Source organism: Peromyscus maniculatus, chromosome X (genome assembly GCF_049852395.1).
Source record: "Peromyscus maniculatus bairdii isolate BWxNUB_F1_BW_parent chromosome X, HU_Pman_BW_mat_3.1, whole genome shotgun sequence".
Classification (NCBI taxonomy): domain Eukaryota; kingdom Metazoa; phylum Chordata; class Mammalia; order Rodentia; family Cricetidae; genus Peromyscus; species Peromyscus maniculatus.
The window spans coordinates 59,917,473-59,944,129 of NC_134875.1; positions in this window are offsets into that span (position 1 = coordinate 59,917,473).

Consider the following 26,657-nt stretch of genomic DNA (forward strand, 5'->3'; position numbering starts at 1 on the left):
CATAATCACAGAGTTCTAATGAGTCATTTTGGAGAATCTCTAACACAGATAATGCTTTTTTCCTCCCTTATAAATATAGTCTATTTTTTCTAACATTTATGGCTCCAACTCCATTTTTTTCTAGAAGTGATTATTATATCTTTAAAAGAATGAATTCTTATATGTATTCTAACAATGAATAAAAGTAGCATAAGGCATGACAATTATAGTCTCTCAGTTTCTGTTCCACCAGATTGTTATGGTGATATAAATTTGGGGAAAAGGTGCCTAGAAAAATACTCTGTTTAAGTATTTGGGTTTTCAGTTAATACATTTTATAAAGGCTTTAAAGCATTGTACATTTATGCCAGCTTTTTCTTTTTCCTTTTGAGACAGATGCTTACTATTAACTCTGGCTAGCTTAAAACTGAATTTGTATATCAGGTCAGTTTCATCCATGATGTAAGTGTCTCTGCTTCTCAAGTGCTGGGATTATATGTGTGTGCCCCAACATCCAGCTGGAATATTTTCTTTATCTGTGCTATACTAGGAAAGACCACTCTATTTGAGTAATGGTTTTGATAGAAATAGTTCTTTATATTAAAATTAGCATTAACTTAAGATTAGCATTTTACATGTGTGGTAAATTCATTTTTTCATTTAAATTGTGATCTCATTTTTATATTTAAAAATTTTCTCAGATTAATACTATATATTAGCTCATGATTAACACTTACAGGTTCTGGAGCAAGATTAACTATAAAGTGCCACATACACATGTGCAATTATTTATAAATTTTAAATGAATCTAACAAAATATAATCATAAACAACAAGTTTTTAATGTATGTATAAAGCCATAAATTTTATATGGCTAAAAGTTGGCAAGTTATCAAAATTTCAAATCTGACCAAATATTCCTGATATTTACGCATACATACTTTAAATAGTAATGCATGCATAGTAGGGAGGTCAGGGCAGATAGCTCAGCAGGTTATATATTCATAATGTATAAGTTGCATTTTATTCCACAATATGAACTTCCTTTTATTTCAGTAAAATCATTCTTCTTTTATAATTGCTTTACATTTGCTGTTTATTGATATTTATTATCTAAAGAATGGAAAACTAAAATATCATTTCAATCAACAACTACAAATTTTGATATAATTCATCAATTATAAATAAGGAAATGTGTTATATATATATATATACATATATATATATTGTGTTTGTGTATAGTTGCAATACAACTTGACATTTCAGTTATTCACATTTTATTGAATCCAATATTTACTGAAATTTAAAATAAATTATGAGATAAAGTTTAACTTTTATCCGACTTTTATAAATGTTTTTTATTGCCTACCCTTATGAATAAAGTATTCACTATTCTATTATTTAACATAAATCAATGTCACATTTAATGTGTATCATATTGATAGCTCCATACTTTCAAATTGAAGAATTATATGAATTATTTAACATTGCAAAATATATCTCTTCTACTATAAGTGAATACCACACTAATATGTGAATATTTCCAAAGTCATAAAAAATAAGCACTTTGAATTGTTTGGAATTTATCTTTCATTTTTCAAGAATCTATTGTGTTTATGATCTCTGAGGGAAAGGATTTTATGGTCGACTTTTATTTTATTAAATTTATTAAAATAAGAACAATACCAGCCATAATAGACTAAATACAAATAAAAATGTATGAAAATAAATTTCACTCAAAATGAAATATATGACACACATCCATATACAAACCTATTGAACTGACTAATAATAAAAGTAATAAGTACAATAAGGCCAACGTTTGGTTATTATTCACAGAAGCTAGAGAAAGAATTCAACTACATTTTTTGAAAATGTGTTAATGGGGGCATGTAGAGAAACTGGCATAGTCCCACTTTTCTGGTGGCAAGGGAAATTTAAATAGTTATTCTAGATAGCAATATCAGCATACAGGCAACAGAACTGCACATATCCTTTCTTTTAATAACCTCGCTCATGGAATTACTCTGAGAAAGCTATTAAAATATGAAAAAATCTCTATCTGGAAATATCTATGTACTCAAAGATATAAAAAATTAAAATGGAAGCTTTATTGGTGCCACATACAGGTAGGATCAAATAGGTTATGCTATACAGGATGTTAAAACATCCATTAAAAATGGTAAACATAAAGTATAGCAAATGAAAAATTGTCTCCTAAGTGAAGAAGCAGGACAAAATTGAAGGCACAATATGCTTTAATGATGTAAAATATTCATGCATATGGCTAAAGACTTTCCAGAGAACAGAGAATTAAAAATAGATGTGAGAATATGTGCATTTTTCTTTTCTAACATTCTTGACAATATAAGTGATATATTTTAATTTCCATCTACATTCAGCTTTCCTGTTATTTCCATACATCTATGCAATCCATGCCAGTCCAGAAAACATCTCAATTCTCTACTTTCTTTTGTAACATTTTGGCAAAATCTGAACCCCCTATTAAACACTGTTCTGGTGCTTCCTTGATTATGAACAGCTGCTTATCACCAGAAGAAACATTATGAATACTATTTGGGATGGATTGTAAATAACCAGTTACTAAATTCAATTTTCTTTTATCTCCTCTTTTTTTTAATCATCTCCATTGTGTTTAAACATCTGATCTTTCCATCTGACTCATTCTCAACATATTTCTTGTGGGGAAATACAAGCTACTCCACAGGAATTCTGTCATGTGAAAGCCTACCTTAGGCTGGATGTGATGGTACGTTCTAGAATCCCAGAAATGAAAGGCTAAGGGAGGATGATCATAAAATTAAGTCCAGTCTGGGATACATAGGGATTTCCAGGCATCCTAAGCTATTAATAGAAATCCTAATATATAAATAAATAAATAAATAAATAAACAAACAAATAAATAAATAGATGAGTAGCAAATTACTAAGTACCTGGAAATGGTGGCACAAACCTGAAATTTCATCATTCAGAAGGTAAGTATATCTAATAAAAATAATTTTAAGGTTACCCTCAGCAACATGATGAATTTGAGGCCAACCTGAGCTACATGAGACTCTATATTGGGACAAAAAAATCTAAATGATAAATAAATATACATGAATCAAATATATATCAAAGTATAATGATTAAAATTTTGACTCTAGTCAACCATGGTAGTGCATGCTCTTTACTACTTGATAGGCAAATGCAAGGGGATCTTTGTGAGTTTAAAGCCAGCCTCATGTACATAGTGAACTATAGGCCAGCAAGAGCTATACACTGAGACACTGTCTCAAAATAAATTAAAATGTAGTGACAATAAATAATAATAAAGAATATTTTTTCTAAACAGAATTGTCTGTGTCCTAAGTCTAGCATTGTCACGTGTTATTTATAATTTGGGGAAAGTTATTTAACCTCTGTAATTCTATCTATTCATCAAAGGGATAGTAATAATATTAGTTTATACAAGGTTGTTGAAACAATATAAGGCTGTGTCCTTGTGGACATTTGAGAATGATATCTGGCTTATAAAAATGATTTAATAATTTTAGAAGTTATTATCTGAACCCATCCTTTTTGCTCTTCATTTTATTGCAATACATGCATAGCCCTCTGCTTTGAACTGTGATTGAATTTCATTGCCTCATGAGTGCTGAAGAACATTATCCAGTGGAATTTCACTTTTATTACTATATTTTCAACACATTTCTTCAGTACAGACTCTCTTTCATCACTATTTAAATATGCTTAGGCATCTTCCCGTGATGCCTTCACACCTATATTTCTCAAAATAATTTTCTCTACAAATCATTTTCAAACTGGAGCATATATTGTAATCAACTGGAAGTCAGATTAAAACAGATTTCTGAGCTGACATGCAGAATTCTAAGAGACAACACAAGAATCAAAACAACGTGTAAAACAAAGCATTTCTGGTAACACTGTAGGTAGTGAGTTGCTCCTGGTTCAAACATCATAATTTGTGGACTTAATGTGTATACTTCATCACTCACTAATGGACCTTGACCTCTCATGAGTTCTCTTTCAGGCATCTATCGAAATGGTTATTGTAAGATCAGCAATGATGCCAAGCCAAGGTTGAGATACTTTTTTTGGAACATCACTTTCTCCTTCCTTTTTTTTTGTTGTTGTTGTTGTTGGTACCCAAGAGCCATGCTGTGAATTTTCACCTTACACTTTGTTGGTACATGATTTAAAGAAAAACAAACATAACCTCAAATAGCAATGACATTCAAAGCACAAAAATAGCAATAACCTTCCATGGCTACAGATAAGCAAAGGCAATTAGAATGTGAAATAATTAGAGTGAGACATCAAATGTGGCACAAGTCTCAGTTGATTGAACACTGCTACAAAAATGAAAAAATGCTTCCATTTTCATAAGTTTACCAGATAATACGGATAAAAATATGTTTCTGATCATGCTTTGAAAACATGGAGCTATCAAGATAAAATAGAAAATCTTAACTTGTTTAAATGCCTACAAATAACTTAACTGCACAGTTGAAAGGCATCTAGGTTGTTTCCAGGTTCTGGCTATTACAAATAATGCTGCTATGAACATAGTTGAGCATGTGTCCTTGTGGTATGTTTGAGCATTCCTTGGGTATATGCCCAAGAGTGGTATAGCTGGGTCTTGAGGGAGGTTGATTTTCTAAGAAAGCACCACATTGATTTTCTAAGAAAGCACCACATTGATTTCCAAAGTTTGCATTCCCATCAACAGTGTAGGAGTGTTCCCCTTGCTCCACATCCTCTCCAACATAAGCTGTCTTCAGTGTTTTTGATCTTAGCTGTTCTGACGGGTGTAAGATGGTATCTCAGAATTGTTTTGATTTGCATTTCCCTCATCCAATCAGTAAGAGAGAGGAGGGATTATATGAGCAAGAGATATTGAGTCCATGATTGGAAAAAGCATAGGGACAAATAGCCAAACTAGTGTAAACACATGAATTGTGAACCAATAGCTGAGGAGCCCCCATGAAACTGGACCAAGCCCTCTGGATAAGGGAGACAGTTGATAAGCTTGAACTGTTTGGGAGGCCCCCAGGCAGTGGGACAGGGACCTGTCCTTGGTACATGAGCTGGTTTTTTAGAACCTAGGGCCTATGCTGAGACACTTTGCTCAGCTTTGGTGCAGGGAGGAGGGGACTGGACCCCCCTCAACTGAATCTACCAGGCTGGGCTAACTCCCCAGGCTTGCCTTGGAGGAGGTGGGAATGGGGGGTGCATTGAGGGGGAAGGCTGGGAGGTGGGAGGATGGAGGACAGGGGAATCCGTGGCTGATATGTAAAATTAAATTAATTATAAAATAAAAATATTTATTAAAAAAAAATTAGAGAATTTTTCAAGCCAAAAGTTCTCAAGTGTTGAACATTCCTCCCACAGACTATTTTTAAAGGTCTAAGAAATAGGCGTAATAGAATCTTTAAAGGTCTTATTAAATTAAAAAAAAAAAAAACTTGGTAGCCAGATGTTGAGGTGAATGCTGAAAGATCAGAGAAACAGAACAAGCCACAGCCAACCTCACCTTGCCAACTCCTCAGCTGATCCCGTTCCCAGGAATCTTCAGACTGAAAGCTTCTGAGTCCTTACCCAAATGGATTTCAGCTGAACTGCTTCTAAAAGCCTAAAACCTTAAAAAGACTCTAGTTCTTGGTCCTCATGCCTTATATACCTTTCTACTTCCTGCTAACACTTCCTGGGATTAAAGGTGTGTGTCATCATGCCTGGGTATTTGCAGTGTGACCTTGAACTCATAGAGATCCACACGGATCTCTGCTTACCAAGTGATAGGATTAAAGGCCTGTGTGCCACCATTTTTCTGGCCTCTATGTCTAATCTAGTGGCTGTTCTGTTCTCTGACCCCTAGATAAGTTTATTCGGATACACAATATATCAACCACATTTCCCCTTTTTTTGTCTAAAATTAAAAAAATATATATAAGTAATAGAAAAAATTATATACAGTAAGTATATACAATATATATAGTCAAGAATTACATTAACAATTTCTAGTCCATTAACATTTGACAGATTCAGACAAAATTTCATTAATTACCCTATTTTGGTGAGTCCAAAATTTTTATGAAATTTATAAAAGTCCAATCCAATGTAAAATATTTAAAACAAGTAGTTCCTTTTTTTTTTTTTTTTTTGGTTTTTCAAGACAGAGTTTCTCTGTGTAGCTTTGCGCCTTTCCTAGAACTCACTTGGTAGCCCAGGCTGGCCTTGAATTCACAGAAATCCTCCTGTCTCTGCCTCCCGAGTGCTGGGATTAAAGGCGTGTGCCACCACCGCCCAGCTAAGTAGTTCCTTTTTTAAAGAAGATTCAATAATCTCTTTTTATCTTGTCATATTCATATTCTCTCTTTTTTTCTTTTCATAGTAGATTCAGTGATCTACCTTTTATCTTATAATTTTTATATCTTCTCTTTTTTCTTTTCATAGTAGATTCAATACTCTACCTCTTATCTATACCCTCTTTTTTATTTTTCTTGTTTTAAAAAACAAGAATCCTGAATCTAATCTCCTTTGTTTAGCTTTTATTCCCTGAACTTTAACAATTAACAACTTGTAACCAACCATCATAAACAATGAAAATATCCATAATTCAAATGACCAAAAACTTCCCATCCCACCTCTTGGGAATGTGGGCATCATTTTTTTAAATTACTTCCTGATTTCTGGGGATGAAGACATCTTTAGGGGATCCTGAAAAGAAAAGTTTAGGGTTAATTGTCAACTCCTGGGAGAGGTAGCTGTGCCATTTGTTATCCAGTCTCTACATAATGCAAGAGTGCAGGGCTTATCTCAAGTCCTTGTTCATGTAGTCTGTGAGGCTGGAGGATATCAGCTAGCCATCTCGAAATTGTGCTTTGCAGTTTGTAGTCCAAAACTGATTTTTGCGTGATATTTTTCAGCTTAGTGATATTATTATTGTCCATGTAGAATCATCGTTGTGGGGTCCTTTTATCCTTTTGAATATTTAAAAATTGCTGTTAGGCATGGCCATGGTTCCCTGCAGATTTTTTTTTTTGCCTCCTCTGTGGTTTGGAGCAATCACATTCTGATAAATGTCTGTCTCTCAGAACCATGAACATTCTTCCCTAGAAGAGAATATCTTCATAGCAGTTTCTCTCCACCATTTGCCTCACCAAACTTCTCTAAACTGACCTTTCCCGATGCTTTCTTGTAACATGATGGTCCTGGCAATTGTTCTCTGAAAAAACAGGTAAACCCTTCATTTGGGGTAGCAGCATCTCCATCACCACCAACATGATAAGAAGCAGCTTATAGCTCTGAACAGAAGCCACCACTTCCATGGTCCTGCCACTACTGTTTGTGGCCCAGCCCTAGCAACAGCTTTTCCTCAGCAAGCCTCCTAGGCTGGCCTCGAACTTGGGATCCTCTTTCTTCTGTCTCCTTTAGCACATCCTACTGGAATGCACCACTACATCCAGCTACATGCAGCTTGGGCCTGCAAGGCCACAGGCAAGTAGCTTTTTTGTGAATCCGTACCTGACAAGTTGGGCACCAGATGTAGCACAAATCTTAAAAGGTCTTATTAAATAAATAAATAAATAAATAAATAAATAAATAAATAAATAAATAAATAAATAAAAAACTTGGGAGCCAGATGCCAGATTTTGGGGTGAACGCTCAAAGATCAGAGAAACAGTACAAGCCAAGATTTGTGTTACAAATATGTTTTCAGATTTATCATAACAGCGGCCCCACTTCTCAGTACCAATTTACTGCATCAGTTACTTGTCTGCTTGCTGTAACCAAATGCCTGTTAAGAAGTAGTTTATGGACAGAAAGGTTTATTTTGGATCACAGCTCTAAAGTTATAGTTCATTGTGGCAGGGAAGCCGTGGTGACCAGGGCCTGAGGCAGCTGGCCGTATTGTGTCTGCAGTCAGGATTGAGAGGGCAGTGAAGAATAGTACTCAGGTCTCTTTCTCCACTTCTTGGGTCTGCAAGTTTGGGTGGGTCTTCCCATCCCAATTAACCTAGTATGGATATATGCCACACAGACTTGTTCAGAGTATGATCTAATCTAGATGATCTATCATAGACATGCCCAGAGGCTTATCTCCTACGTAACTCTAGATCCTGTGAAGTTGACAGTATTTTTCATTTAAATGCTTATTAATTTGTTCTAATATTTGTGAATACTCTTAATACTATATCTGATAAATGATAATAATTTCTGCTTCATTACTTTCTGAATTATGCTAAGAGATCTAGGCCCAACCTCTTGGGAAGCACATAGTGGCTGCAGAGCCTCAAGATAAATCTAGGACCATGATGAGTGTATTCCCAGTGGATGAGGTCCTGTAAGGGAAATGAGACAAGCCTGTGAGATCTGCATAATATCGCATCTTGTGTGAAGTAACAGACCCTGGAGATTCAAATACAGGTCTCTGTGGAGCTACTTCAGGAATTCCCTCTAGACCCTAGCATATGGTTTGATACTCACAAGTCTTGTCAGTGATATTTTTCCATCTGGATATACAACTGACCAAGTGCAGATTTTAGAAGACACATTTTCCATGTTCTATTACAGTATCCCTTTGTCTTAATTCAAAAGACTGTGTATATGTAGGTCTCTTTCTTGGCTCTTTTGTCTAATCTATTTGCCTATGCTTCTATGCATTTTCTGTTATAAGACTGCCTCAGTATTTTTTTCTTTATAACATATCCCTATATTTGATAGTTTATATTGTCAAAATTTCTTTCCTTCCACAAGGTACCTTTGGTTATTCTTGTTTTCTTTGTTTGTTTGTTTCTAGTTGAATTTTAAATTTGGCTTAAAACTTTCCTTGCAAGGTTCTGTTGTTCTATTGTGATTATACAGTAATTTAAAAGAATCAAAATATTTAAAGTACATATTTTTTTTATCTAAGATCTTATGTATCTATGTCTATGGGTATTTCTTAGTTTCTGAAAGAAAATAGCATTGTTCAGGTTTCTGATGTACAGGGCTTATACATTGTTATGATATGAAGTGTGCCATAAAAAGCTCCTGTGTTAAAGACTTGGTTGTTAGCAGACTGTATTCTGGGAAATGATTGATCCTGAGAACACTAGTCTGATCAATGGGTTAATCCATCAAAAATACATCCTATATAGAAGTTATTGGTCACAGGCAGAGTTTCCTAGAAATGTATACTCTGTTGTGGGCACCTTCCAGTACTCCTTACCTCCGGGTCAACAGGAGACAAGCAATGCCACTTTCACACACAGAGAGAGAGAGAGAGAGAGAGAGAGAGAGAGAGAGAGAGAGAGAGAGAGAGAGAGAGAGAGAGAGAGAGAGAGGCAGAGAGGCAGAGAGACAGAGAGAGATGATTGTCAACTTCACAAGAGTTAAAGCAAAAGAATCATTGATGCTTTCTACTTTCAGTTGTTACAGCCATGTATTTTGTCATTACAACCAAAGATCTGAATAACACTTAAGTTTGATTCAGATTAGATTGATACAGATGTCCAACCTGTTACCTCTGGGCCACAGGCACTCCAAGATATCTGTGAATGCAGTATGTCACAAAAAACATAAACTTACTTGAAACATTATGAAATACATTTGTAATTTTGATAATATCATTGTGTTCACAATTGTGAGCTTTGTAGATGATAACAACCCAGTTGCTACATTCAAAGAATAGATGCCCCTTTTTTTCCAAATATATGTTTTTATTCTACTAACTACTATTTTTCAGATGCTTAAATCTTTGGATTGTAAATATCTATTTATAATGAAATTAATTATCTTAATCATTTTAACTGAATCATCCCACAGTCTTAAGTATATTCATGTTATTTTTTTGTTGATTGTAAAAAGTTTTTCTCTTGAAAAATGAGAAGTGTATTCAGTCTGATAGGTTCTACTCTACTAGTTATATGAATTTGACTGTAGCTATTTCATATTATTGGATTCACACAATACTTGTTTTATGTCTGGCTTATTACTTTTAACAAAATGTCTTCAGGATTTGTATATGTTTTAGTATGTATCAAAATTACATTCATTTTTATAGTTTACTCAGTCATATATACATGCACACCACATTGTGTTTATTCATTCATCTGATGGCTCCTTCATTATTTTCAGCATTTTAGCTATCTGAAAGGTGTTGAAATGAGTGCTATTATACAAGTGCCTTCTTGTTTCACTGATTTCAATTATTTTTGGTTTATGTTTAGAAGTAGCAGTACTGGTTAATCTTATGTTTAATTTCTTTCTCTTCTCTTTATGAGATTATAATACAATCACATTTATCCTTTCCCTTTTTTCCTACAAACATATATACATATGTATGTATGTATGTATGTATGTATGTATGTATGTATGCATACATATGCTCTCTTTCAATTTCATGGCCTCTTTTTCATTTACTGTTATTGCATGCTAATATGCATTATACACATGTATTCCTAAATAGGACCTTTTCAGTCAGTATAATGTTATTTATATTCTTTAGGGTTGACCAATTGGTATTGGATGACCAATTGGTGTGCCCTTCTCTGGGGAAAACTATTTCTCCCACTCTCAGCATTTCTTAGATTCCTACAGTTCTTTGTATAGGGTTGAAGCCTCTTGGTCTTTACCCATCCTCTTTGACATGACTATTGTTGTTATCCTTGTTCAGCTGGTGTTTGTGTAGTTGTTAGTAAGACTTTACAGGTGTAGCTTCTGACATTCCTAGGAGACACAATGTCATAGCAAACTCCCTGATTCTCTAACTTTTATAATCTTTCTGTTCCTTTTGAGGAACTGCCAAAGTACTTTCCACAGTAACTGAACCATTTTACATTTCCATGAATAATGTTGAATGCTGTCTTTTGAAGAAATGCATTTGGGCTTATAGGATGCTGGTAAGTAGAATTCTTGGCATTTTTCTTTGTATATAATTATGTTAACCACAACCAACAAGAGCTTTCTTATTTTTCCTTCATATCTTAGAAATTTATTTTTTCCTCTTAAGAAAGGGGAGCTTTGCATCTCATGTACTAATTGAAATTAATGAGAATAAGTGGACTTTTCTCATTACTGACTTTAGTGGGAAGAAGTGCATTTTTCTTCTAATTGATTGTCAGAATTTGGTGCAGGTTTTATGGATTCTACATCATAATTTCCTTCTAATTCAGCTTTAAGGGCTTAATTCAGCCTATGGCTCAAGTTTAGGCACTGAACTGTCAGGGTTCCAAGAGATAGTTATAATGTGCTGAAGTATCTGACTCACTCCTTTTTTCACACTAGCAAATTCCCTTAATGGCTCTTGTCTGGTAAATGTCTTGCTAATTTCTCCCATGACAGGCACTCTCTAAGGGTACTCTAAGTGGAATAAAACCTAAGTTTGATGGAATTAGTAAAGTGAGACACAGAGGAGGTTAAAAGAAAGGGAAGAAATAAAGAAATATGTAGCATTATATATGCAAATCCTGGAAAGAAGAGTGATATGTGTCATAAACTCAGTAGGAAGGCAGAGGCCTTCTGGAGCAGCCATGCACAATCAGCAGTTGCCTGGCAATACAGTGAAAAATAGATTAGTAGGTCAAAGCTTTTATTTTTATCTAAGGCATTATTCCAACAGGTTTCTTATAGGTTATAACTAGTTAATTTTATGAGTCATGAATTTTCTGGATTCATACTGTGGTGACTGTGATATGCCTGTGTAGTCACTGTAGGTTGTGGAGGTATGTGGGGAAGGCAAACTGACTTAATCCAGCTAGTGGAGATTGTCACTTGGAGTTGCTTGTGTAAATGAAATACTGGGACTGACCGTGCTGTAGACTAAATGAGTTAGTGAGCTAGAAGCACAAGCTCTGCTTCTGGCACAAAACAGTTCAATTTGTATTTAACATGGATCTTGAGGAAACAAAGTAAAATTATAACCATTGACTCTTTATTCTGTAGATAGAATGGCCCTGGAAAGATAACCAAGCACTAAGGTCTGGAACCCATAAATGTAATAGGTTATATGGCAGCAAGGATATTGCAAAGGCTGTGGTTGTAAAAGAGAGCTATTATCCTAGCCCCAGTATACTAAGAGATTACTTACTCTGAGTCAATGTGGACAGATAAATGAAAGAGAATTCTAACAAAAAGGGAACTCACAGAGATTCCAGGAATGAGAAAGGTTCCGTGCACCACTGCTTGAGACTATTTCCAAGTACTACACCAAAGTATCCAGCTACTAATGACAACTCCCAAATAAAAGCCACCAAGGAAATAAGAACCTCAGTTTTTCAATAGTAACAAAATGAATTTTTCCAAAAGTCTACATAAATTGTGGAAAAAGATCTCTTTCCAGGGACTCTACAGAGAAATGAATCCAATGTCTTAATTTCAGCCAAATGCATAAAGGATTCAAAACACAGAAACTGAGATGATAAGTTTGTGGAATTTTGAACTGCTCAAGTTGTGATGATTCTCAATGGCAGCAGTAGATCACTTACACATGTCCTTTATATAGTAGACACTTCCTCTGGGTTTTGAATTTGCTTGGAGTTTTAGCATAAATAGGTGCTGAATTCCTCAAACATTTTGTATTTATCAGTCAGAGTGATCAAATGATGCGTACATGTTTCTTTTACTCTAGCTGACTAATACTAATCAATCATGAGGCACTAAAATAATATTAAGTTGAATATAGTACATTATTCTCTTAACATAGTCACAAATTTAATCTACTAATACTTTAATATTTTTTGCATCTAGGTGAGTGTGGTAGACTGATCTGCAATTTTCTATTCCTAACACACTCAAGTGAGATTTTAAAATTGCTAATATTCTTTCTTTAAAAAATGTTTATTTAGTATTAGTATGAATGTGTATATGATGTGATGTGTGTGTTTCTGGAGAGCTTCTCTCCAGGTTCCACCAAGCCCCACAGTGCCACAATCCAAGTGTAAAATAATCACTCAGACACTTATATTACTTATAAACTGTATGGCCATGGCAGGCTTCTTGCTAACTGTTCTTATATCTTAAATTAACCTATTTCTATAAATCTATATCTTGCTACATGGCTCATGGCTTACCGGCATCTTTACATGTTGTTTGTCCTGGTGGTGGCTGCAGTGTCTTCCCCTCCTTCTTCCTGTTTCCCCAATTCTCCTCTCTCCTTATCCCGCCTATACTTCCTGTCTGGTCACTGGCCATCAGTGTTTTATTTATATAGAGCGATATCCACAGCGTGTGTGTGTGTGTGTGTGTGTGTGTGTGTGTGTGTGTGTGTGTGTGTGTGTGTGAAAACATCTTTCAGGGATGAATTCTCTCCATTCACTGTGTGTTATGGAAAACAAACTAAGGTTATTAGGCACACACTCCATAAGCCTTTACCCATTGACACATCTCTCTCCACCCATAGGTTATGCTATTCTTAATCTTCTTTTATTTTATGAAGCATTTGTATAAAATTTATTCTATTTTTCTTAAATATTTGTATAAATTTACTAATGAAGCTATTTGGCACTATGTGTGTGTGTGTGTGTGTGTGTGTTTGTGTGTGTGTGTGTGTGTGTGTGTGTGTGTGTGTGTGTGTAAAACATTAACAATACAGACAGTTTAAAAAAGAACTTGGGGTATAGGGGCTTTTTATATCATCGATCAGTTATAGTAGCTTATTTTTTTGAAGAATACTCTATTTCAGGCAAATCGTTAAGAGCATCTGCATAAAGTTGTTCTAATGACCTCTCATTGTCTTGTGATGTCTACAGAATCTATAATGATGCCCTTTGCTCTCCCTTTTATTTTCTTGATCAGGCATTCTAGAGATTCATCATACATATTAATGTTTTAAGGCACCAATTCCCACTTTAGTATTTTCTCTTATGGTTGCTTTCTAATTCACAGACTTCCCTTCATGTTTTTCATTTCTTTTTGATGCTGGAATTTATAACCAGTTTCTTTAAATATGTTTGATTCATTTATTATTCTGATTTTCATCCAGTGAACTTTAGGAAATTAATTTCTACTCAGGCATTTGATTGAACTGTCTCCTTCAGTCTTCATTTTGTCATAATTTTATTTTTATCAATTCCTTCAGAGTGTTTATTACACCTTTTTTTGATTTTTCTTCATTTATAAATTATTTACAACACTTTTCTAATTTTCTAAAAAATAATTTCAATAATTATTGATTATTTTTATTGGGATTGACCTTTATTCAGTTGTGGACTGTGAATTTACCTAGAATGATTTAATACTTTGACATGCACTGAAACTTTCTTTATAGCACAGGCCATGGTATATTTTAACAAAGGCTTTGTATGCACTGGAATAAAAAATGAATCCTGCCACTTTTGGGTAATGTTCTATATATGTCAATTAGCTCAATTTCATTAATAATCCTTACCATTATCATTTCTGTCTGCTATTTTATTTTGATAAATATGATAAAGATTACCTCTATGCAAATTTTCTTCATTTTATTTTCACTAAAATTTCCTTTACGTATTTTGAAACTATGGTAGCAGTATATGAAGATTTAGAGTTGGGAAATTTTCATATTAGACTAACAATTTGGCCACTACAAGAGCACTCCCATTACATAGGAGTGACCTTCTGGCATCATCTGTGTTGCTTCATTCTGTTCTATCTTTCAATGACTTTTCATTTGTGGTTCCATGGTGTAAGGCTGAATGTAATTTTCTTTAAAATTTTCTGTGCTTTTATATTTAAAATTTACAATATCTTAATTTCACACACTTTGTCTTTACCTTTTTACCAGTTCTTGCATTCTTATGCTTTATATAGAAGTATCTGCCTGTATTCATTATAAATAAAATTTCTGTATTTCCAGATTTGATTTGCAATCATATTGTGAGCTTGCTGTTTCAAAAATCTAGATTTATCTTTTCACCTCTTCCTTTCTCCCCTTTGTTTGACTACACAAGTAATTTTAAGCTTTGATAGCCTGGGGAGTAACTTAATAGTCATACATTATATTAGTTTTCTCATAATTACCTAAAGAACACAGCCTACAATCTCTTCATGGTTTTAAAAAATTAAATCATTACCACTTTATAATACTTATTGAAACTTAAAACCACTTAAGTTCATTTTTACTTGCTTCCTTATTCTTCATAATGTGATATTTAATAATACAGTTTATTTAGTAAAGGTCCTCTAGAGGAATAGAACCAGGAGTGTGCGTGTGTGTATTCAGAATTTATTAAGCTATACAATAGTAAGAGTCAAATCACATCCAAGAACTGGGAACCCCAGTAGTTGCTCATACTTGAGTCTGAGTGCCTCAACATTCTAAGGAGTCCCACAACATCTTTCGCTCACTGAGTGGGGAAGGGCAACAACTCAGTCTATAAGGTGAGTTGCCTCACTAGTCCCAATCTGACACTAAAACCCAGAAGATTCCTGGAGATCGCACAGTCTCAATGGCATGTTGAAAGTTTGCAAACAGTGGTTCTGTTATGGGGAAGGGATCAGCAGCAGTAGCAACAACTGGGCTAATCAAATTGGTTGCAAGAGGGAGGGCTAAGTATTCAAAAGGCAAGATTATCTTTCTTCGGATGTACTCTTTATCTGGCGTTCTACTAGAAGATGATGTCTGCAATCAGGGTGGGCTGTAGATGTAACCAACCGTCTTATTAAATAAGAAACACAGAAACAATGTAAAAGAGAAAGCCGAGAAGTCAGAGCTCAGAGCTAAAATCTCACCCTTCCTCCTGCTGTCCCAGCTTCGCGAAAAGAGACCTACTTCCTGTCAGTTCGTTTTTTTATAGTATGTTGTTCTGCCTTCTCATTGGTTGTAAACCCAAACACATGACTGCCTCGTCACTGTCTGAATGTACAGCCCCCTAGGTCTTAAAGGCATATGTCTCCAATGCTGACTGTATCCCTGAACACACAGAGATCTTATGGGATTAAAGGCGTGTGCCACCACCGCCACACTCTTGCTATGGCTCTAATAGCTCTGACCCCCAGACAACTTTATTTATTAACATACAATCAAAATAATAATTCAGTACAATTAGATTACCACCACATTTCCCCTTTTCTATTTTAATAAAAAGAAAAAAAACAAAACAAACTAACAAAAGAAAAACTATATACAAAAGTACAATAACTATATACAATATATACAAGTAATAAATACCTAAACAGGTATTTGACAAATCAGAGAAAATAATTCCATTATCTATCCTATTTTGGTAATTCCAAGATGTATCTAATGTACTTTCTATCCTAATTAATGTTCAACTATAACTAACTAATCTTCAACCATAACTAACTAATCTTCAACTCCCTCAGAGACCCAAGAAGGGAATAATTAGCTAACAAAAAATAAAAAACAGGAAGTGCATGCAAGCAACTTCCAAAAAATTTTGTGAGTTGACAGAAACAGCCAGCTGCCTGGGCAGTCACCTGAGGTTTCTCCGCAGTGTTGGGGCATCATCTTCAGCCTATAGGCTTAGTGTATCTGACAGTCTCATTTGTGAAGTAGGATGTACACAAGGTCTACAGTTCAACCTCACATTGGGTGAGAGCAGTCCATGTACCAGAAACACCTGAATTCCACTAGTGTCCTGTCATGATTCAGGATTTTAAATTCTGGAAATTGTTGACAGTTTTTTAATTCAGCTGTCCATTCTTCTTGGCTGTGTATATATGGCTTCATCTCAGCATCCCCTTCTTCTCTACATCCCTCTATTAAATGCCAGTCTACTTTTGAGAGGCATGAGCTTTCAGCTGCTGTTCCATTGTACAACAGAATCCATCTGCCCTCTGCCTGTTAAGCTGCCTTTGAAGAAAAGGGCACTGTACCTTTTCCGGATGCGAAGGCCACTTCAGGGATGGGGCCATATTGTCCTGGCCTCAGAAGATGCCTTTTGATAAAGCCATAACCACACTTGTTTTGGCAAGAATCAGTAGTCCTTTGTTTCGTGATCTGTCTGTTCAAACACATGACTGCCTCGTCACTGTCTGAATGTACAGCCCCCTAGGTCTTAAAGGCATATGTCTCCAATGCTGACTGTATCCCTGAACACACAGAGATCTTATGGGATTAAAGGTGTGTGCCACCACCGCCACACTCTTGGTATGGCTCTAATAGCTCTGACCCTGAACACACAGATATCTATGGGATTAAAGGCGTGTGCCACCACCGCCACACTCTTGCTATGGCTCTAATAGCTCTGACCCCCAGACAACTTTATTTATTAACATACAATCAAAATAATAATTCAGTACAATTAGATTACCACCACAGTGGGCCTTCCTACATCAGTCAAGAAACCAGAACAGTTCTACAATTGAGGATCCCTATTCAGTTATTTCTAATTTGTGTTAAGTTGATGTGAATACCAACAATAATGAAAGTCAATATTCATTTACATTTAATCATATATTTACCCATCTTGTGGCATTATATTATATTTGAGATCATAGTCCTATTTCCAAGAGGGCCACTTTAACTTTTTCTTCTAGTTGCTTATCAGAACTTCTGCTTTCATCTTTTTAAGACTTAACTTTATTACACCTTTATATGACATAGATTTCATTAAAAATTACACTTTGGGGAGCTGGAGAGACAGCTCAGTAGTTGAGGGCTTGTGTTGCTCTTATAGATGTTGGAAGTCCCAGTTCTAGCACCTACATGTTAGCACACAACCATCTATAAACTTCAGTTCAAGAGACTCTGATGTCCTCATCTGACCTTGCCATGCACATATATGAGTGAGGTAAAAATTCATACACATAAATGAATATAAAACATTTTTATATTTAACTTCTTTATTGTTTCATTGGGAATTTCACATCATGCACCCCTTCCTGCTCACCTCCCAGTTCCCCATATTCTCCCATCACCCTTGCAGCACCTCCCCACAAAAAAGATAAAACAAAACAAGCAATCAAACAAACAAAATGAGAAAAAAACAAACAAAAAAAAACAAAAACAAACAAAATGATAACAAAAAACTCTTTGCTTCTCCTTTTCTGCCTGCTTCTCCAACACCTCTCCATTTATCCTGGTAGCTTTGGGATCCTTGTTGTGTATACCCTTTTGTCCTATCAGCTTTTCTAGCACATGTTAATTGGAATGAGTCACTGGTCTGGTTCAAGGCCTCTGGCTTCTTGCACACCATCATCACTGGATACTTACCAGAACTCCTCTGGGATATCCTGTGCCTGCCCTGAGTCTTGGAGATCTTGTAGGTATTGTTCCACAGTCCAGTCTTTTCACTGGCTCCAGCAGGTCATAGATAGGGTAGATGTTAGGGTGGGGCAACCCAAAGCCCGGCTGTGGCCTGGCTAGTAGCTAAGCTGGAGCCACCATCCTCCTCAGGCGAAGAGGCAGAGTCAGCTCTGCTACTCCCATGCCTTCAGGATCAGTTCACTTCAGGATTCCAGCCAGCTTTCCTGCCAAAGTGTCTAGTTAGAGTCAAGGCCAGCTTTCCTTGGGCCAGCAAAGAGCAGGGCTGGCTCAGCGTAGCCCTCTGATTTCATCTTACATGGTTCCTAAGGCTTCCTGAAGTGACACAGGCCACAGACAACAACACAGACCCCAGCAGCACCTAGACCATGGACCCAGGCATGGCGCTCAGCAGCAGCTTTGGCCTGGACAACATCCTAGCTCTGGGAGAAAGCACTGGCTCCTCAGATCAGGATGGTTCTGGTGGCAGCATGGCTCTGGATACCACCAAGGCTACAGGTTGTGGTCACAACCCTGAGATTCTATGTGATATTTGGTGGAAATATGGGACTTGGATTTTACCACAGACCCTAGCCATGATAGGACCACAGACCCAGACATGGTCTTTGGGGAAGCCTGGTCTGGATGTCACCGTTGTGTCAGGTGGCAGTGCCGACCACTCAGATCTGCATAGGTCCCAGTGGCAGTGTGGTTTTCAAACACCAACATGCCCCGGACATAGGGGCATCTGCACAGCCTTCGATGGTAATAGGAGCCTCAGACATCAGCATAGACCCTGACTGTAGTAGGGCCATGGACCCAGACTCAGCTGCAGTTCTGGCCGGGATATCACCATAGCATTGGGTAGCAGCACAGGCCACTCAGCCTGATTGACATCCTAGATCCAGGTGGTTGTCTAGGCCACTGAGATCAGAATAATTCTGGCATCAGCATGGCCCCCTGATACCAACAAGGTCACAGGTTGCAGTCCAGACCCCAGGATTCATGTGGCTTTGGTGGCAACATAGGCCATAGACATCAACACAGACCTTGTTTGCAGTAGGACCACGGACCCAGACATGCTGCAGCAGCCCTGTTCTGGTTGTTACCTTGGCCCCAGGTGGCAGTGAAGGCCACCCAGATCAGCACCACCCCAGTGGCCTGGACCCCAACATGTTCTCTCGTGGAGACCACAACCACTGCAATCAGCAGGGTCCTCGATGGCAAAAAGAACCACAGACATCAACACAGATCTTGCCTGCTGTAGGACTGGGGACCTAGACATGACCTTAGCAGCAGTTTGTCGGTACCTCATCATGGTCTCAGGTGGCAAGCAGACCTTTCGCATCAGTCTACTCCTCACCGTCTTCATATTTCCTTTCTTCCTATTTCCACAGTACATGAAACATTCCACTTCTCTTTGTCTCCCATTTCTTCACCACAAGTTTCCTTATCATAATGGGATCCACTTGCCCAGCACTGCAAGGTGCCAGGCAGGCTGGCCCAAGGATGTCTTCCCACCATCCAGGGAGGTGTGGACCCTGCATAGCTTAAGCAGAACTGCATGGGGAAGGGGCTTGGATATAAAACAAAAATTTTAAAATGTTCTACTTTTTTCTAATTTTAATTGATTTTTCTGTGTTTTTTGAAAGAAGGTTTTGATTTGAAGCATAGATTGGCCTAGAACCCATTCAACTGTGTAGCTCAGACTAGTCTTGAACTTGTGACAAATCTCCTAAGCACCCCAGGTGTTAGGTTTATAAATGCAGTTTTAATATCTTATATAATGATGAGAAATATGGGTATAGTAAAAACATGTATAGTGTAAAGCAAAACCATCTAACCACCATCTAGACATTTCAATTATCTAACGAATCCCTCTCTGTGTCCCACTTTAACTTGTATATCCTCTTCTAATTTTAAAAATGTCTGCTACTCTGGCACTTTCTCATTTTGTTTTGAGGCATAGTCTCACTGTGCACTTAAGGTGTTCTGGAATTCATCATCAATCTTCTCCCTCACTTTGAGTGCTAATATTACAAGCATGTCTTTTATAGTTGTAACTATTTTGCTCTTCTAGGTGATTTTCTTACTCAAATGCACATCACTAAATAGAATAATATAGTACAATATAGTCTTAGCAAGTTTTAAGTTGTATTACAAGTAATATGTTTTCTAATCTCTGTTTTTCTCCCCTTTCAATTTATTTGCTGAAGAATTTGAACTACTAAAACTATGTAGACTTTAAATTTGTAGATTGCACTCATGATGTAGTTCAAAACATTTTCAATCCTGTTTTATTCCCTAAAAGTTATCAGATAGATCCAGAGACTGATCAAACTCATATTCAAGCTCTTCACCAAGAGTGAAGTCTACAGTCGGGTGGTGGTGGCACATGCCTTTAATCCTAGCCCTCAGGAGGCAGAACCAGACAAATCTCTGTGAGTTCAAGGCCAGCCTGGTCTACAGAGCGAGATCCAGGAAAGGAGCAAAGCTACACAGAGAAACCCTGTCTAGAAAACAAACAAACAAACAAAAAAGAGTGAAGTCTATATTGGATTCTTTTATCAGGAGGGAAACAAAGACTGTTGGTTTTTTTTTTTTTTTCATTTCCCTCCTTTTGGGGGAATTATCAACATTCTCTGCCAACTTGACTAGATTTGGAATCCCCTAGGAGACACATGTCTTGGATTGCCTTTGATTTTGTTTCAGTAGAGGTTTAACTAAGAAGGAAAAACCCACACTAAATATGGGCAGCACCATCCCATGTACTAGAGTCCTTGACTGACATGAAAAGGAAAAAATTAAGAAGCCAGCTGTCTACCACCATTACTCTTGCTGCTTCCTAACTGTGATCCAGTGTCTATAATAGCCTCATGCTCATGCTATGAGATAATTACACCATGAACTGAAATCTCAATCCATGAGTTAGAATGAGCCACTTTTTTTTTGAAATTTGATCAGAGAAAGGGGAAAAGTAGGTAATTCACCTATCCTTTCTCTACAAATGTGTTTAACTTAGAAAACATTCATGTTTTGTAGTTATTAGTTGGTAAGTTTACACAAAAATATAAATACATGATGTATTCAATTTAGCTACTCAAATTTTGATATATTAAATCACATCTCTATTGCCCTCAGTATTTTTCTGTATAATGAAATTAAAATCTCAAAGGATTAAACATACTTGTTGTATTTTAACGTCTTGTAATTTATGCTCTTGTAGAAACTGAAATTGTCTTATTTTGGCAATTGAGGCTTCTTTATTTTGTCTTTAAATCTTTTTTAAAATAACCTACATAATCACAGATACCTTCTTTTCCATCTGGCATCTTAAGATGTACTAGGCTTTTTCTTCTGTATTTCCTGCCTCAGATTTAGATTTATTTACTTTCCATAAGAAGTTTTGGCATCTTTGAATAAAAAGTTGTATTTCAATTGTACAACAGAGTGTATTAAGGACACTCATTTATCTTGGATTGACCATTGCTTCTAAGCCTAAAAAAATAAAGCTAGAATACATATATGAATGGCTGTGTCAATAGGTAGATGGGTAAATAATGGTTCTATAGTTCCAGAAGCTTTTCTCACCTATCTTCTAGTTTATACATGCTCACAGATATTCATCATTCTGCCTTTTATTAGCATGTGTATTCTTTTTGTTCATATCTACTTTGTAATTCCTTCTTCCTTTTAAATATTGGCAAGGATTATCCATGCTGTCATGCATAGAACTCATTAATTCTATTTCTATATGATGTCTTGTTGTGTATATATCTGTGTGTGTGTGTGTGTGTGTGTGTGTGTGTGTTCAGTTACTATATCTTTGACTGAACTCATGTGTTCTTACATTCTAAAATGTAGACTGTGTGTGTGTGTGTGTGTGTGTGTGTGTGTGTGTGTGTGTGGCTAATGAGCTGCTTTGCGACCTGTGCCCAGTATCTGTCCTTGGCCTTGGGGACACCTGGGGCCTTGGCTCCAGATCACATTTGTTTTTTGTGTGTGTGTGTGTGTGTTTTTTATTTATTTTTCTGCCTCTCTGCTGCAGACATGGGAAACAAGGCTTCCAACCCTATTAGTACTTCCTCTCCCTTAGGCTGTCATCTTGAAGCTTTAAAACCTCTCAGCTTAATGCCTTACATAAAGATTCCTAAGCTGATCTGTCTCTGTACTAAGAAATGGCCCAAATATGCTTTACAAAATAACAAAAAATGGCCACCAAGCGGCTCCTTAGATCCCGATATTTTACGAGAGTTATCTAATTTCTGTCAGTGAGCAGGCAAATGGAAAGAGTTGCCCTACATCATAGCGTTCTTCTTTCTGAGTGCTAAACTGTCTTTTATGGATTCCTTCTCTCCTGCTCATATGCTCCTAGCTGTGCCTAAACTGGAGGATTCTCTGACTTCGAAATCTCTGACTCTAGATCCTGCTAACGAACCTCCACCTATCTGACCTCCGGCTCCTACCTCTGCTCCTAGGGCAACTGTTCCTTCAGCTCCTCTTCCAGATTCTTCTCCCTCTAAAGCGGATCTTCCTTTGGCAACAGCTGCTTCTCCTTCAGCAGCGGTCGTTTCCAAAGGCCCTCCCCTGGCTCCAACCTTCACTCCTCCTACCACCCATTCTCGAACTGCTAAACTGCCTGATTCCAGCCATCCAAACCCTTCCACTGTTCTCCCTTTGTGAGAGGTGGCTGGTGTGGATGGACTGATTAAGGTTCATGTTCCATTCTTTCTCGCAGAACTCTCTCAGATAGAAACTAAGCTGGGTTCTTATACTTCTAATTCTGCTTCCTTTATTAAATAGTTTCAATATATAACTCAATCTTATAGTCTCACCTTTCATGATATATACATGATACTTTCTAATAATTTACTTCCTGAGGAGCACAGGAAGGTATGGGAGCAGGCTAGGACTCATGCAGATGGAAAGGTTAGTCACCAGACTAACCTTTCACACACCCCAGGAGCTGAGGCGGTTCCTGACCAAGAACTACACTGGGACTGTAACACCCAGGGTGGCTGTCTAGCCAGAGATAGGTTTATTACCTGTCTCCTGACAGGCCTCTGTAAGGCTGCCCTAAAACCAGTAAACTATGAAAAACTAAAAATGGTAATTCAGGATAAGGACGAAAATCCGTCTCACTTCTTAGAGCAGCTCACCGAGGCCCTACTTTAGTTCACTAGCTTAGACATGGAGAGCCCTGAGGGCAGGCAGCTCCTAATGACCCACTTTGTCTCACAGACCTTCCCTGACATTAGGGATAAACTTAAACTTCTGGAGAACGGCCCTCTGACTCCACAGGCAGATGTGCTGGCGATAGTATTTAAGGTATACCATGGGAGAGATGAGAAGGCCCAAAAAAGGAACTGCCAGATGCTGGCAAACACCATCTGACTGGCTCCCCAAAAGCTGTCTGGTCCCTGTTTCAAGGGCGGGAAAGAAGACCATTGGGCCCGGGCTTGCACCACCACCCCACGAAGAGCACCAACAAGGCCTTGTCCAAAATGTTGCCAAAAGGGTCACTGGTCAGCTGACTGGCCTAATGTCCCAAGCGACATAGGAACGCCAGATGAAGACCACCCTCTGGCTGACTTTCTAGGCTTGGCCTACAGCGACGACTGATGCTGCCCGGTTCCTGCCCCGGCCACTCCCATCCCACACAGGGAACCAAGGGTAGTAATAAAAGTAAATGAGCACCCCATCTTGTTCCTTTTGGACACCGGAGCTACCTACTCTGTCCTGAGAGAGTTTTGGGGGCCCACCTCTCCTGCTTGTCTCCCTATTGTCAGGGTTGAGGGACAGCCTTACCTGCCTCATCAGAAACCACCACTTAATTTCATTTTCAGAGGCATCCCTCTCACACACACATTCTTAGTGGTGCCCAGCTGCCCTATACCTTTTATGTGGAGGGATCTTCTAGCTAAGGTAGGAGCGTCCATTTCTTTCACTCCACACATTCCCTCATCCCAGACGCACTAGCAGCTCCCCTCTTCCTTCTCCTAGCCACTCACTCTACTGACTCTAACAATTCTTTTCCCTTTCCAGTCTCTCAGGTAGACCCAAAAGTCTGGGACACCCAGAACCCTTCTATCGCTAGGCACCATCAGCCTATTACTATCTAGTTATAGGACCCTACCAGATATATAACCCAAGCTCAGTACCCTCTCTCACTCCAGAGCCTAAGAGGACTTAAGCCTATCATTTCTGACCTTCTCAGGAAAAAGCTGCTCTGCCTAACATCTTTGCCTTTTAACACCCCCATACTTGCAGTTAAAAAGTCTAATGAAACCTACTGCCTGGTTCAAGACCTCCAGCTCATTAACTCTGCAGTGGTCCCCCTCCATCCTGTAGTGCCTAACCCTTATACTTTCCTGTCCACTATCCCTTCAGGAACCTCTCACTACTCAGTTCTAGATCTCAAAGATGCCTTCTTTTCTGTTCCTCTCAGTCCTCAGTCTCAAAATATCTTTGCATTCATCTGGACTGACTGACCCTGACACTCACCACACTCACTGGTCCACACAGCTGACCTGGACTGTTCTGCCACAGGGATTCAGAGACAGTCCACACCTATTTGGTCAGGCTCTGGCCTCTGACCTGCTTTCTCTGTCTCTCCCTGGCTCTAAACTAATACAGTATGTAGATGATATTTTACTCTGTAGCCTGTCCTTACAGGTGAGCCAAACTAATACCTCTGCTCTCCTAAATTTCTTATCCAGCCAGGGTTACAGGGTATCTCCTTCTAAAGTTCAGCTGTCAACTCCCCAGGTCACCTATTTGGGTCTGTCCATTACTCCAACTCACAAGGCTATTTACTGTAAACAGAAAGCATCTAATCCAGTCTCTTACAGTCCCTTCTGCTAAGCAGGAGATTCTGTCTTTCCTAGGAATAGCTGGCTTCTTACGGTCTTGGGTTCCATCTTTTTTTTCTCCTTGCTCATCCCTTATACGAGGCAGCTCAGGGCTCACCACATGAGCCCCTCCTCCATCCTGTCACTAAACCTTTCCAGAAGCTGCAACAGGCCCTTCTTCAGCCCCCAGTACTTCATCTCCCAAACTTAACCCTTCTCCCTCTATGTAGCAGAGAAGGAGGGATTTTCCCTGGGAATTCTAGGGCATCAGCTGGGACCCTCCTTTGCACCTGTAGCCTATCTGTCAAAGAAGTTAGACCTTACCAGTCAGGGCTGGGCACCTTGCATCTGTGCCTTAGCAGTTGCAGAGCCCCTTATTTGGGAATCAAAAAAGCTAAGCTTTGGGTCACCCATTATTGTGTTTTCTCATCATAATCTGTCCCATCTTTTAACTTATAAAGGCTTACAAACTTTACCTCCTTCTCAGGATCTTTCTCTCCAGGTGGCATTTCTAGAGGATGCCACACTTACTTTCCAGACTTGTCCACCTCTTAACATTTCAATCCTCCTCCCTCAACCTAATACTGACTATTCTCCTTCTCACTCCTGCACTGAAACCTTAGAGGAACTGTTACCTCACCCTTCACACATACAGGAGGGCACATTACCTCAAGCTACTTATACCTGGTACACAGATGGCAGCTTGTTTTATATGAAGGGACCCTTAAAGTGGGTTATGCCATAGTGTCAGATACTGAGATAGTAAAGGCACAGGCATTACCCACACACACCACTAACCAACAGGCTGAGCTGATAGATCTCACCCATCACCCATGCCTTCCAATTGGCACAGGGACAATCTTTAAATGTTTACAAAGACTCCAAATGTGCTTTTCATCTCCTCCTGTCCCATGCTGCTATTTGGAGGGTGTGTGGCCTTCTCACAGCAAAAGGGGGATCCATATCTAACTCAGGCTAAATAATGGCCATGCTGGAGGCTTCCCACCTCCCCAGGGCTACAGGAATTGTCCACTGCTGGTCTCATCAGACCGATAGCTCCATCATCTCTAGGAGGAACAACTGGGCTGACCAGGCAGCCAGGACAGTGGCCCTCCAGGGCTGAGTCTCACCTCACCCACCACAGTGAATCCATACAGTACAGCCTACACCATCACAGGGAACCCCAAACACTAGACAAATTCTTTCTTATCTACATCAGCTCTTTCATCCTAATTATCTTGCTCTGTCTCAATTTGTAAAAGCTCACCTGCAGCCCACCTCTGAGGACTTATAGTTCTTAAGAACTATTACTGCCTCTTGTGAGATCTGCCAAAAAAACAGATCCCAATACCAAGTACAGAAGTCAACCTTTTCCCACCCACCAGTCTAGAGGTTCCCTTTCAGGGACTGACTGGCAGCTTGATTTTACCCATATGCTCACCATCAGGAAAATTAAATATCCTCTTGTGATGGTAGATTCATTTTCAAATTGGGTGGAGGCATATCAGGTTTCTAATAAGCAGGCTCAGACAGTTGCAGACCTCCTTCTCTGAGAAATTATTCCTTGGTTTGGGGTTCCTGCTTCTCTTCAGTCTGACAATGGCCCAGAGTTCACCTCTCAGATTTCTCAGACACTAG